The 15,098-nt window shown below is 44.4% G+C and overlaps 1 protein-coding gene across 7 annotated transcripts in view; it reads left to right on the plus strand.

Annotated features, from left to right (window-relative positions):
* TANC1 (tetratricopeptide repeat, ankyrin repeat and coiled-coil containing 1) overlaps positions 1-15,098 on the plus strand; it is a 206,615-nt gene that overhangs the window by 37,038 nt on the left and 154,479 nt on the right. For all 7 annotated transcript variants that reach the window (XM_064484816.1, XM_064484813.1, XM_031451472.2 and 4 more), the window contains exon 2: positions 12,854-12,966. The gene's annotated coding sequence lies outside the window, so the exon portion shown is untranslated. The remainder of the gene's footprint in view (positions 1-12,853; positions 12,967-15,098) is intronic.

The following is a 15,098-nucleotide window of genomic DNA, read 5'->3' on the forward strand; positions in this document are numbered from 1 at the left end:
CCTTCAGGGGCCAGAGAGTAGTAACATCTGGTATTTATAGAGCAGTTGCTATGCGTGAGGCACTTTGCAGGTAACGACACATTTCCCCTCACGCCAGCCCTATGAGGTAAATACTATTAATACCCCAGGTTTGCAGATGGGAAACCAAAAGGTGAATTACTTGCCTAAGATAACAGCGTGGCTGGTATGTGGCCGAGTGGAGGCTCCAGCTCAGTAGTCTCTGCTCCAGAGCCTGAGCTCCTAATGAGTGCCCTGATTATGTGTGTGCAGGTGGACCGGGCAAAGGGGACTGGGATCCCTAGCCGGCGTGGGGGTGAGCTGGTGGTGAAGGCCAGTCTTCAGCCCCAGTGTGGGGCTTAATTAAGGGAGTGGAGGTGCAGGCGCTGCACAGCTGCTGCAGGTTGTCGCAGAGTGGGACTTTGGGCTCAGCACTGCTGGCACTCCCAGATTTCCAAGAGCAGCTAGAACGTTATTTATGGACGACATCTCAATTTCTAAGTATTGGCAACCTAACTCAAAATCTGCAACAGAGCATATGGGCCAGACAGACTAGCTGGCGCACTAGTATGAGACCTTATTTCTGGAGGTTTTGGGGTAACCTTTCACCTATACAGACCCTACAACAGTTTGTACCCCTGGGGACACTGATCACTTGCCATTGTTTGGACTCAGAGGCAAGGCCTTGCTAATCTTTGCTTTCTCCGCTGCAACTTCGATATAGCAATTTTCAGTAACTACGTGCTGAGCGAGTTAGTCTCTGCAGCACTCATGATTTCCTCCCGTGTGCTGCCAAGAGTTCACTGAAAGTCTAAGTCAAAACAAAGACAGTGCAGTTTGAGAGGCTCATATCCTTTCATGTAGCACTTCCTAATTTATTGTTTCATTTGGGGCTCCTTTGATTTAACATTGCTGATTAAAATGAGGACTTCAATGTGTGTTTTTATTTTTTTCCCTTCAGAAAGTCCCACCAAGGAAATTCAAATTTATGCTGTGTATAATGCATGCAACCTGGAACCTCCTTATTTTAATAACAGCCACCAGCATTAATGACATGTGTACTGCTTGCTAGCCACTGTGTTAAGGATTTTACATGTCTTACTACTTTTAATTTGGAGTTGATAATCAAGAATTTGTGGATTGAGACTGAATTTTTGTATTTGAAGAGCTTGGAGACATTCAATTCAATGTGCTGACTTTGCATATGAAGCTGTTCAGGGCCAGCAAATTTAAGAGACCAGTCCAAGGTCATACATCTGTTATATGGTATAGCCAGAATCCTTTGGATGGATACATCTGTTGAGTGTTACAGATGTAACCCTCTTGTGCCTACATGTCAGCGGTCTGATATAGCCAGTGTCATTCCCCCTCAACCCCCACCCCATCCAGTAATTATTTTCTAGAGTCCATAGTGCTTCTACTTTTACTTTCTACCACCTGTGGGAAAACAGGGCTTATTAAGTTAACCCATAATAATTTGTTACCACTCACATAAAAAGCTTCTGAATTATGGATCATTACCAGGGTATTTGAAATAGTTTGCTGGTACAGGTGTGGTTTTAGATCATCTGTTGTGCCTTTGTGAGATGTCTGTAGTCTGGAGTTAATGTGAAACTAAGAAAAGAGACTCAAGTCCTCACCTCATTAGCACAGGGCCCTAAACTAAAAGATCTGATCATCTTAGAGATAATACTAAATGAGAATGTAAGGAGAATGTTTAACTTAAAACAGGTAATTTACATATGAGTGATGCAGTAATCATCATAATCAGCTAATATTTGACCCTTTGCCCACACTTCTATAGATGCCAGTAGTTTTCAAATCCATGTTTGAAGCTGGAGGGCAGGGTTTCAACTGAAACTAATTAAGTCTTTTCTTTTTAAAAGTTATTTTCCCATTGACAAAAGTAATCTGTGCTCTGGTACACATTTTTTTAAAAGTACAGAAAAGTAATTTTACCATTTAGAAATTTACTGTAGACTTTTCAAATAAAATAGCAAGTTTTACTTAAGTTGACCAGAATATAACTGAAATGAAAACTGAAGAATTGCTGAACTTAAGATAAATGTATTTTTTTTTCAAATTTAATGCCCCCTCCACACACCCAAAGAAGATTGTTCTAAAGTTAAAAAAAAAAAAAGAAAAAGAAAAATACTGACAAGCTAGCACAATAACCCAGATTACTGTGACTTCAGATTTCCTGTCTTGTCTCCTTTACCATGTTGTCCACACGCTAGAGAAGGGTAAACAATATAGGGTGGCATGTAGTTAAGGGATGGAGTGTGAGATACAGGCCATCAGTCAAGGTTTATGGGCTGGAGAGGGGACTTGGAAACCCCCATTTAAAAAATTAAAAGCTAAAGACAGCTGAAAAATTTTCCTAGAGAAATTAGTAGAGATCAGTATCTTTTTCATCATTTCAATATTGTACAAGAAAAAAGTTCTGCTACTTTAAAGTAGGTTTAAAAGCCTGGATATACATTATTTTGCTTGCTCATAACAGCCTTCGGAGGTGTTCCTACTTTGATCATTGAAGACTTGAAGACTGATGGAGGGGAAGTGATTTGATTCCCTTGAGGAATCATGTATCAGGAGAGTGGCCAGAAGGCCCGTCTTTCTCAGCTGGTGCTCCTGCTAGTCTGTAACTTAGGCAGGAGATGTAGGTATTGCATGGGTACAGTTACGTATCACCTGGCCATCTTGTTATCCTGAACACAGTCGCAACTTTGGAAATTAAGCAGGCAGGCCCTCTGAGATAGTACACATATGTTTATATGTATCCTTCTCCAAAATGTGTGCCATCTGAATTGTGGACACTGACATGTGTTCAGGGGTTCTATCCATAAGAAATGACGATCCGGAAATTAGAAGTGGAGACAGGCTATAGCAGGTGGCATGCTTGACTGTGTAAGGACATCAGCTGGGGAAGAACACAGGGTGTGCAGCCTGACAGGCCTTCCTAAGATTCTTTGGCAGGACAGTAACTGGGGTTTTGTCCGAGGACTCCAGCCTAGGTCTTGTTAAATTCCTGCATATTTATTAGTGCATACTGTGTTCGGGGCCTATGATGATAAACGGATTCAAGTTCCTTTCCTACAGTCTAGGAGGGTAGACGGTTTCATATGCAAATACAAGACAGTGTAATAGGGGTTACACAGCAGAGATGAGTGGGATATAGTGGGAGCACAGGGGAACTTGAGACGTGTGCACTGGAGTGAGAGGAAGGCAGTGGGGTCTTGGAAAGTGAACAGAAGTTGTCCAGGTGGAATAAAAGGACATTCCAGGTAGAGAATTAGTGTATGCTAATGGAGTAGCTGGAATCTAGTTAATAAATGTTGGAGAACATTTTACTCCAAATGGGTAATCCTGGGCTTTAAAAAGTCATAGAAATTGTCAGAAACATACAAGTAGTGAGGCATATAATGAACCACCAAATATCCATCTTCATAAATATCCACATTTGCCGGTCTTGTTTTATTAATCCTGTTTTTCATGTGGTTAGAATATTTTGAAGCAAATTCCAGACATCATAGGTTGCTTATAGAGACCTCAGTATGCATCTCTGTTCAGGAAAGATTTGCCCCCTCCTCCCCCAATGCCATTGTCACACAATGAAAAAAAGGTAATTCCCTCATACTCATCCAGTACAAAGTCCATACGCAGATGTCCCGTATTACCATGGGGTTTATACGTGGGAGCTGTTTGTCTAAAAGATTTTTTCACTCTGCACCCTTTATTTTTCAGGGATGTTGGGTAAATGGGGCATTACTCTAAAACCATGTTTTTATTCCTTTCTTTAGAAGTGTTACATAACTTATCTGGACTCATTTCTGATCATTTTAATCAGTTTCAGACTGGCTCTGATGGAGGGCTTTGCCTTATAACTTTTTATATTACTTATTTGTCAATAGCATGGCCTTTTCCAGGACTCAGAAAGCACTCAACCTCTGAGGGCTAGACTGTACCTGGCTCAGGGTACTCTGATCAGTGCCTTTGGTTTCGCTTCAGTTTATAGCTCTCTGTGTTTAGCTCACGAGTTGGAAGTGCGGCGTTTGTTGTACAGAATGCTACCCGGGTAGCCTCTGAAAGCTGTTTGCTAGCATGCCTGCTTGGCGTGGACCAGCTCAGTGTTCGCACTCAGATGTCGGGCTTGTTGTAGCCTCTGCGGGCTCAGCCTGGTCCTTTAGGGGTCGCCTCAGTCGCCCTCCTTTTGATGCTCTCCTCAGCTCCTTCAGCTTTCTTTGGGTCCCTGCACCCTCTCCTTTCCTGTTCTCCTGCACTTTAGCCCATAATTACATGCTGAGCTATACTGTTTATACTTCTCTTGCAAGTAGGCTGTATGAACCAGTAGAAGGGATGGGAACTTTAAAGCCAGCATAATCTGAATTCCTGAGCCTGGTTCCTCATTTTTAAAAAATCCTGGTTAAAAAAACAACCCCTGTGTGCTCTATCCTCTTAAATTTTAAGTCTGCAGTACAGTATTGCCAACTATAAGCACAATGTTGTACATAAACAGCAGATTGGTATAACTTTTTCATTTTGTATCACTGAGACTTTTTAGTCATTGAATACCAACTCCCTATTTCCTCCTCCCCCAGCCCCTGGCAGCCACCATTCTACTGTCTGCTTGTATAAGTTTGACTACTTGAGATGCTTCATATGATTTGGAATCATGCAGTATTTGTCCTCCTGAGGTTGGCTTATTTCACTGAGCAAGCGTAATTCGAGTTTCATCCATGTTATAGCATATGACAGGATTTCCTTTTTAAAGGCTGAATAATATTCCATTGTACATATATGCCACATTTTCTTTGTCCATTCATCTGTTGATGAACATTTGGGTTATTTCTGGTCTTAGCTGTTGTGAATACAGCTGCAGTGAACATGGGAGTGCAGATCTCTCTTCGGGACCCTGATTTCAGTTCTTTTGGACAAGAAGTGGGATTGCTAGATTGTATGCCTCATTTTTTTTAAGGCTTGTAATACAGATCTTCTGCCCCCTTATAATACATGGGACACAGAGTGGGTTCTCTCTCATCTAGAGTCCCTGGGCAACCTCTTCTGTTCATGTATATTCTCTGTGCTTTATCATAGGTACTTAGTGCTTCTTGCTTTACCAATGCCTTACTGGTTTTGACCGTGTGTTCAATAATTTTGAAAATTATTTTGGAGAGAAGTCATCAACCCCCCCTTGCCCCCACAAAAAACAAAAAAACAACCAACAACAGCCCAAAAAACCAGCAACAAAAAGAAACCCAAACTTTTATTCACTGGTCACTCACAGCAGCTGTCATTGAGGAAGTGTTGACACTGCTTTTGGTTTTTAAATGACTGTGTGTTATTCTTTGCCAGGACTGAAAAAAATTGCAAGGTTGGAATTTTCAGGATTGTTAACAAGATCAAAAAGCAAAGATATAAAGCCAAGGGGGAAAGCCTTTCTACAAAATAGTGATAGAAAGCAGAAAATGCTAGAATTCTGTAGAAAATGATAGGTGTTGCAAAAATAAGCTTTGACCAGAAAATGAAGGTTGCTGTTTTTCATGTTATTTTGAAGTGGAAGACAGTTTAGCCAGCTGGAGTTTTTAATGTTGTCTGAATTTTTTTTTAAAGGATGTGGATAAAAATGTACATATAAATTTAGTTTTGTTAATAGGGTTTTAGAAGATGACTCAATTTCTTAGAAGAATTATTTCATTATTTTCATATTTGTAATTTCAATAGCCATAGGTGTTAGCTTTGAAGGGGTTATAAGAAGTCCTCTGACTCCCCTCTACCGGGAGAAGACACAGTTGCAGCCATTTCTCTGATTTGCCTTGGGTTTCCACCTTCGAACTAGTGAAGGAGGGTGCCAGGGCCTCAGAGTCCCCACAGTCAGCATGAGGGTGTGGAGTTCTCAAGGAAAAAATATATCCTACTTTCATTTGCTTTGTTGATGTTTTGCTGCTGGGGTTTTATTTTCTGATAGATTAGGATACAGATCTTGTGACTTATTTGTGTGCTGGCCAGAGGACCCTCAGCTTTTTGTGATCTGAGTCATTTCCTTGTGTTGGGCCGGGAGCCCTGCACCCGGTGGAGTGGGGCACGTGGTGGAGGCAGCAGCCCTGGCATTTGCAGCTGGAAGGAAGTCCAGTGAGCCCAGAGGGAAGAACGGGAGTCCGCAGTGCTAGTGGCTGGAGGGTGGTGGTCTGGAGCGGCACAGGGCCTCAAAGCAGCCTGACAGGGACCCCCAAGTCCCTGACCCGCTGCGGCCCTGTGGGCTCAGGGTAGACCTCTGGTCCCCTGGAGAGTTGTCGAGAGGGAGGCAGTGCCTCCATGCCCAGGTTATCAAAAGAGGAGCTCCGGCTGTTATCAGAGCTGAGCGTGGGGAGGACTTGGGTCTGTGGAATGCAAGAGAAAGAAAACTAGTTATTAGACACAACAAGGTCAGGGCTGGTTAAGCAGCAAAAGCAAGTTGGCCCGAGCTGTCTCAATCTCTTTTCTAGAAGTTCCTGCTGGATTGAGCCAGCGAGGGGAGGGTGGGGCAGGGGTCAAGAGGCTTCAGCTGTGGGGAGGGAAGGCAAGGCTGTGGAAGCTGGAAAGAGCAGGCCAGGCCTGGACAGCCCAGATCTAATGAGACAAGTTTTCAGGACCTGGGTAATCACTGTAGCCTGTGTGTAAATGGACGGGTCTTAGAGTGTAAGTGGCACATTCAACAGTGAGCTTGAAACAAGACTGAGGGTTACTTTTGCGAATCTGGAAATAGACTTAGTTTTTAACTCAGTTCAGATTAAAAAAAAAATTCCTTGAACCAAGTGTAAGTCATAACCTTATTACTACAGAACTACCAGTTACAGCTGTTAAAGTACTCTCTTTACTAAAGCCTGAGCAAAGCAGTGCTTGAATGCTCTTATCGAGACATAAATACAAAGCTACCTAGTAATCAGTTCTGAATAGATGAATGATTGAAGCCATTTGAGGTTAGGTTTTCTTTAGATCAAGGAAAAACTCACCCTAACCTTTGTGGTTCAGATACGCACATGCAGTTTGGTGTGGAATTTATGCCTGGGCTCTGTGTCCCATACAGATTGGATGGCAAGATAAACTGAGATTTGCCCCATTGATCACAGAATCCTAACATTTAAACCTCCCCCCCCCAAAACTCTAAGAAAGCAGAAAATCAATACCTTTAAAGACTATAGAAACTTGGGCTATTTTAAAACAGTCATTTAAATGCCTCCTTTCTCAGGGTCCTCTGGTTGTCAGGCTTCTACACGGTGTCAGCAGCTCAGCTGGGAGGTGCAGAGATGGGGGCGTGGTGTCCACACGAAGGTGCAGTCCTTCTGCTCAGGGAAGTTTATGACCCGGTGAGCAGCTTACTCACAAATACCACAAGAAAAAGTAGACAGGAAGTGATGTACATGCAGTGAGCCTGGGGGTAGCCAGATGGAAGGTTCTCCATCAGAATGGCAGCACTGAGGGTTCTGTGTCTGCCTTTGAGAGACTGTCCCAGTGTTTGCTGGTGTTGGAGACCATATAGAGACAGTGCATTGCAGTTGGACACGGTGCCCATTCCTGTTTTTGAGGTTGCCGATAAGGGCATCTTCTCTCTTGAATACAGTAGCTGGACACCCACTGAAGATGAAATAACCTTTTCTTAGTGCCTGGGGTGATCTCTCAGAGCCACTAATTGTACTGTTTTGAAATCCTTTGTTGTGGTGTCCTTGGACACTTTGGGGGGTTGAAAGTCTATTTAAACTGTAACAGCCTGTAATCTACTGTTTGGGATTTTATAAATTGTCTCCTGTCAGTCATAGTTTCTCAGGGCTGTCAGTGTGTCTTGATCTAGCAGTCACCTTCCACCGTCTTAATTTATGGTGACCTGGGAAACCAAATATTTCCCTCCTGTTAGGATAGTATCTAAAAGAGGCATAAAGTGACTCTCCAGGAGGGTTTGGGAAAGAGGTGTCAGATAGAGGTGGGGAGAGATTGGAAAGTTCTCTTCTGAATTGTGCGTCAGTTTAGTCAATGATTTAGCCCCAAAGGCTAAATAGATCTTCTTAGTTCCTAGCTGTTTGCTGGATAGTTGAGGTTGCCTGCTTATGACTTTCACCCACCTCACCCCACCCCTACGCCCTTTCCAGATTAGTATATAAATCTTTTCTCCCACCCTTGCCTGAATTTTGTTATGGAGAGGAGAGAATGAAAGTTTTCTCAGGGAGAATGAGAAGAAGGTGAATGAAGGAAAACCCGAGGTTGGTCTGTCAGTCAACCAACTACTGTTCTTGAAACTGAAGATGTTCTGGGCCCTGTGGAGGAGACAGAAGGAGGGTGTGGAGCCTGCCTTCAAGAAGCTGAAGTTTTAGTTGGGTGAGAAGAAAAACTCAGATCTGAAACCCTCAAAAGAAAGTGATAGAGAAGTTTTGCATCAGGTGTGAATTTGGAGAAGAGTGACTTGAGTCAGGAGCTTTGAGCCAGCCATGCCGGGGTCCACGTGGCATTTGAGTAGGTGGCTGTGCAGTGTACATTGGAGAGAACAGATACCCTGGGAGACAAAGAAGGAGGGCGAGTTAATGAAAGCCAGTTAGGAAGTGGCAGAGGTTAGGAGAGATTCAGCAGCACATCTGATAAACTCATTTCAGAGGAGTCCTCGAGGGTTTGTGACTGGTTCTGCGACTGTTGTGTCTTTGTGGTTCATTAAAATGCAGGCTTCAGGCTATACTCCAGAGACTACGGTTATGCAGTCTGGGCTGGCTCCAGGAATGACCCAGGTCCTTCTGGTACAGGTGGCCTGCTGGACACTCTTTGAAAAACACTGGTAAAGGATGGATAAGGCGAGGCTGATTAATTCCCCCGTGAGAGACAGAAATTGGGCAGGAGACATCCCAATCCTGTTACAGGACAGGGAGAGAGCAGGTAGCCCTAAAAACTGGGTGGCAGGGAAGTGAGACTAGAAGGAGCTCCTCAGCTGGAGACAGTGCCCCCCAGCCCTCACCCTTCACCCAGGTCCCTGGCTTCTCTTTCTTACCCACTCACTGGCACATCTGAGAACATGATGCTAATTGGAACCAAGTTTGAATTCAGCTCTCCTATGAGCCTGGAAAAGCTTTATCCTGGGGGCATTGTAACTCCAGGCAGTTACCCTGTAATGAGTGTTGGCTTTGTCAGATTTAGTGAGCAAGAAAATATGGATTATCAGTTTAAAAAAAAACCTGTTAGTACTGTTACAGGAAGAACCAGGAGAAATCATAGTGATAAGCACAGTTCTTCACATCTGAAAACCATCATATTATAATCACTTCTCACATAGCAAATACTTGACAAAGGGGTGTTCTCTACCTCTGAATTGTTACCCCTTACCAACTCAGTGACAGGGGCCATCCAGGGCTTACTTAGGGAGTGACCTGGTCTGTCCCCACCCGTGTCCTCTTCCTCAGGGAGTGTGCACCCCCAGGTGCTCCCCTGCAAGATGTTACTCCAGCTGTCTCCAGCTCTCTCCCTGTCCATTTGTGTTCCTTCTCTTATCCTTTTTTTATGCATCAATATTTCCTGCTCCTCCCCCCACCCCAAGACAAAAGAAAACACCCTGAGGACAGGTCAGGGGCAGTGGTTCAGAGTCCTGGCTATGCATTAGAATCAGCTGCTGAATCACTCGCCATGTTTTACACCAGAAACTAACACAACATTGTAAATTAACTATACTTCAATTAAAAAAAAAAAAGAATCATCTGATCAGCTTTTAAAAGTGCCAACATTTCGGTCTACAGAGATTCTGTTTTACTTCTTCAGAATTTTTAAAGCTCCGCAGGAGATTCTGGTGGGTGATTAGGATCAAAACCACCTCAGTGTACTTGATAGGTGTGGCGGTACTAACAGTGCCCCTGTCTTAAGGAAAGTGGAAGCTGCAAGATTTGAAATGGAAATAAGCCTTTTAAAATAATGCCTGTTGCTGCTCAGGTCCCAGGTGCATGCTGAGTTCCCAGAGTTCTAAGCCTGCTTTCTATGAAGCACCAGCATTCAAAATGAAAAACAAAAACGTGAGCTTTCTTTTATTGGCTTCAGAATTTCTGTGGTTTTGTTTTCCACTGTGTTGCATGAGTCTCAGATACAGCGGGGTGTGACCCCGGGGAGCTTGTGGCCTTCATCACTCTGGTCACCCTCTCTGAGCCTCACGGTCCAGTGGAGCAGCATTTAGTCCTGCAGGAGGACCTCGTACAACCGGAGGATTTGGACCGTCACCCAGAATCACTGGTCACACACTTGGGTCCACAAACACATGCCCTAGTCTTTGTTTTGTGGTCTGACAAGGCCCAATGCTAGGTTTTTGGAAGGATACTTTAAGAGAAAAAAAAATTACTTCTGTTGGATAAACAGCTTTGAAGTCTCCCTGTTCATCCTTGAAACAGTGATGACCAGGAGGTAAACCCTTATAATTCTCCTTAGAAGCCTTTTAAATTTTAATTGTTAGGAGCCAGTTGGAAATTAGATCCATGAAAATTAAAAGCTAGTAATTGACAATTGAAGCTCCTCGTTCAACTGGTCTCTAAACTCTGTGTTTTAGGTTCCATAAAAATTCTTCCAATAAGTGTATTTTGTTTTCTTTTGCAATTTACATGAGAATGTTTTGTGGCATAGTGCTTGTTTTTCAAAACTGTCTTGGGCCAAATTTTGGATTGTGTGTTGAAAATGAATGGAGCCCTTTGAATGGAGGAATGCTGAAATGAGAAAATGTAAAAAGTTTCATTTTTTTTGTCACCTAACATTAATTCTGAAGGATGAAAAATGAAAACTCGAGGCATAGTTTTTCTTCAGAGTCTGGCAGGTGACCTAACTGTGGTTATAAGTAACTTCTGAGCCACACTCAGAGTTGCTCCGCTCTCGCTGACCTCCCTTTCTCCTTTCTGTAATTACTGAATATGGCCCTGAAAACCCATGTAGGACCAAATGGAGAATCTAGACTCTGTGATCTTATCCCCGCAAAAGCAGGCTGTAGGGATAGTCCTTGCAAGACACCACTTCCCCTGGGGATCTCTGTAACTGTAATTTACAGGGGTGTCTCTGTTGTCTTAAACACACAAGGGACTGTCCTCCCTTGCCCTCAGAGGTAGCATAACGAGTGGGTTGCTCTAGGTGGAGATGAGGCCAGAGAGAAAGCACGTGAGCGCATCACCTGTTACAGATCCACTTTCAAGGGTGCACGCAGTGGGTGCTCCGGGCAGAGGGTCTGCGTGACAGCAGGCATGTTGTGGGCTGTGATGGCTATTCTTTTATATTTGTCTGCCTGTTTTGGCCGGGACAAATGAGATGCCTGCCTTTTCCACTGAGGTGTGCTTTGTGAGAGGAGCCAGGCCGAAGTCCTTGCAGCAGCTGCAAGATGGATTCCCTCCCTGGCTGGCAGAGCTCCCTGGAAAGAGGCAGGTGATTGCTTTTATGAGTGAATAATAGGAGGACGCCTCAGATATTTGAGCTACTATTCACCAGGTGGTGCTGTCCTGCAGTGAATCCTTAAATACTACCAGTGACGTCAGCAACCTGGGGAAGGAAAAACCTGGATTGCTCAGAAGCCTTGGCAGTGTTGGTGGGCTGTTGCTGAACATGAGACGAGATCTGACATGGGGTGAAACCTGGACCATGTAGGTTTCTCCTCTGTGTTCTGCTTCAGTGAGATCTCAGCTGTCTCTGAAGTGGGAAGACTGGACCTGTCCCTTGCCTCGGTCCCTGGTTTCCTCCCAGAGAAAAGCTCCCATGCTCCGTTCTCATCTTTGAAGTCCTGGTGGGTACGGGGGGTGCGGTGGGGGCATGTCTTGTAGAGCTCCTCATTAAACAGACTTAAAGGGGAGAAAAGTCCTCTACCCTGCCTTTGCATGCACAAACCTATGATACTGCGGTGCCCTGCCAAGGTGGTTTTGTTGGCCCAAACGTGACTACACATGATCGTCCTCTTTGGTAATGAAGCCTGGCAGCATTGCTGTGAGGGTATTGACTTGGGCAAGAGCCCGGTTGTCGGTGTGTTTGAGCATGGATAGCACCTTTGAAAAAGACCATCTTCCAGGATCAGAGTAGCTGTAAAAAGAATATTTCCCAGGGAAACGGACTCTGAGTCAGTCATGGGGAATCTCTGGCTGGAACCCTTCAGTGGACAAAGATGCACCGAGTGTCTGCCTCTACCTGTGATAAGAGCAGAAGGGTAGTGTGGGAACCACAGGGAAGACCAGCCCTTGAGAAACCAGTAGGAGAGGAGGTCAAGGCAGATGGAAACACATGCTAGAACTCAGGTGTTCTGAGTGCAGAGGAGGGACTGGTGGGATTCCGTGGGGGGGGGGGGGGGGGCGGGCGTGCAGGTGATATTTGAGCTGTGATTGGAGGATGACTAAGTTCCCGAGTGGGGGAGGTGTTTCAGAATGGGGAACAGAGAGAGCAAAGGTGAGAGGTTGGGCGGCACGCTCAGGAATGGTGAGTTGTGTGGAGAGCTGGGACCTGTGAAGAGTGAGGTGGGAGATAGGGAAGAAAGTCTTCTGGAGAACTTTAGCACTTCCCCAAGTGTTTGAGAGAGGGTCCCGGCTTGTTATCTCAAACCTCTGAAACATTTTTGGCGTATTGGGCTGCAAACCCATTAGCATCACTTAAAGAGAAAACCTGAGCAAAAGAAGGTAAACCGGACGCTCCAGTACCTTGGTCAAGACAGGGGCTTTCAGTGAATGTCCCTGGTCAGCCTAGACAGAAGGTATCAGCAGAATAAATGAGTTTTCTTGTTAGTGTGTACATGCTGTCTCTCCTCTCCATCAGGGCTTTGTCTGGAGTTCCAGTTGTAGCTGGTTTTATAAACTCAGTGCTTCTTGTGTCATAGGACGAGTGTGCTGACTGGTTTTCTTTTTTCCAGCGCCCTTCCCAGCTTTCTGTGGCTGACTTGTCTAAAGGAACATTCTGGGTGCTCCCTGAGTGAAGCAGCTTCTCTCCGTGGCCGGCGGCAAGTGGCGTCTGGAGTGAGGCGAGGTGAGTGAGACCCAGAGAGAATTTGTACTCTGACAGACCAAGTTTTCCAGGATAGGTTATTTTCTGAAAAATTTTGAGGCCTTTGAAAGTAAACGGGGTTTTTATTCAAAGAAATTTAAGAATAATTACAAAAAAAAAAATCCGTGTCTTAATTACTGTGTTAAAGCACTCATTATTTGTTTGGGGTTTTTTGCTTTGTTTTGTTTTTGTCTTTTGGCAGGGAGGTGGGGGAGGGAGGTAATTAGGTTTGTTTATTTTTAGAGGAGGTACTAGGGATTAAACCCAGAACCTTGTGCATGCTAGGCATGCACTTCACCACTTGAGCTGTGCCCTCCCCAAAAGACTTGTTATTAATAATAGGGATGCTTTGATACAATCCTTGAAAGTTTTTCTAATATTTTTGGTGCCCATTTCAGGGTTTTTTGGTCTCTGGTGCCTCACATAGTATTTGTCCATCAAAAACGTTTAATATATGTTGTGTGAATGGCTTAATACTTTAATTTACAGCTGGCAAACAAAGACGTACTACGGATAAACATATTTCGGACTTCTTATAATGTCTGGCTGGCTATTTTTTTCCTAATATATTTCTTTAAATCAAGATGTAATTGACATGTAACAGGACATTAGCTTCAGGTGTACAATGGAACGATTCACTAGATGACTATGTTGTGATGTCTCTTCTTTATCCTGTCTTTCTTCTCTTTCCCAGCCCCCATGAAAAACTTTTGAAGTTTAATTACAAACCTCCCTTCAGTTACCAGGAGACAAATCAGGGGACGGTTACAACCGCCTTACCCAGCTGCTCTCCCTGGCTGGCTCCTTAGGGCCATGCCGGCTACAGTGGCTTAGGCTCCATCTCCCACCTGCTCTACGTCCTGTCTTGTTTTTACCTCTTTCTGAGTGTGTTGTTCCCCTCCCTGGGTTTCAGGGAGGATTCTCTAGTTTTGTGGCTATAGGAACTTTAAGGAAGTTGCTACCTTTCTCCTGTGTTGTGGTTCTCCTGTACCTCAGTCTTACGTGTAGATTGTGAAACAAAAATACCTCCAGCAAGGGGTGGGGGGAGGCTGGAGGCTCCTGAGGGGTATGATTTTTGCTCCATGCATCGTTTTGTTTGTGTTCCCTGTCCTCAGTGTGGAGCATGTGGAGGACTTAAACATTCCCTCTTTCCTTTAAGGAGAGAGCATTGGCTGGGAGGCTCAGTGTGGAGGGCTGCTGTTACTCATGCTCAGGTGCTCGCAGTTGAGGCCTTGGAGCGGGAGTGCCCAGAAGGTCCAGGACAGATCAGTTGCCTGGGGGCACCGAAGGCTCTGCCCTGGATCCCTTCTCTCTGGGTGCTGGAAACGCTCCTCCCTCGGAGATGGGGTCAAGGTTAAAGCTGCTTCCAAACCTCTGAATTCACAAGACATCCACGTGAGGTGCGCGCGCACTCTGCCATCTGTCCTGTGCGGCTGGCTTGCAGGACTGCAGATTCTGCTCTCACCCTTTCTGCCGTGCCTTGCTCATCAATGAAGAACACAGTGGTCACACTGCCCGCCCCCCCAACTTTGGGGGGTGCTGCCAAGAGGTAAAACCTTCTACAGGAGCATCACATCATAACCTCCCGTGAAGTTTTAATTCTTGCTATGTATATGTTTTTTTTTTTTAATCTCCTCAAGGGGTGATGGTGTGTAACTTGAAGAATATTTGTGTGTGGAGTAGACTCAAAAAAAAAAAAAAAAACAAACCCAAAAGACTTTCTTAGCCTGAGCAGATGTTTGGGAGAATTATTTTTGAACTTTACTAACTAGTTGAACCAGTTTACACTGCCAAGCCAAACATTCCCTTGTTGTGCCATAATTTGCATTGTAGGACCATTTTATAACTTTAATTTAAAATTGCCTGGGACAACACTTTCTACGGTTGTAAGTACACAAGGAATGAGGAAAATGACATTGAAGAACAATTTACTAAATTTAATGAGAGCTTAGGCTTATTTAGAAGTCCAGGTGGGAATCTGCTTGAGTGGAATTTTACCGAAGTATGCAGAGATTTGCATATTGAAACCAAAGCCTTTCCCGACTTGTGGCAACACATTTCTCAAAGTAATGTTGAAATAGCAATTTATATGCATTGCCCTTAGAGAGTTATTG

Source organism: Camelus dromedarius, chromosome 4 (genome assembly GCF_036321535.1).
Source record: "Camelus dromedarius isolate mCamDro1 chromosome 4, mCamDro1.pat, whole genome shotgun sequence".
Classification (NCBI taxonomy): domain Eukaryota; kingdom Metazoa; phylum Chordata; class Mammalia; order Artiodactyla; family Camelidae; genus Camelus; species Camelus dromedarius.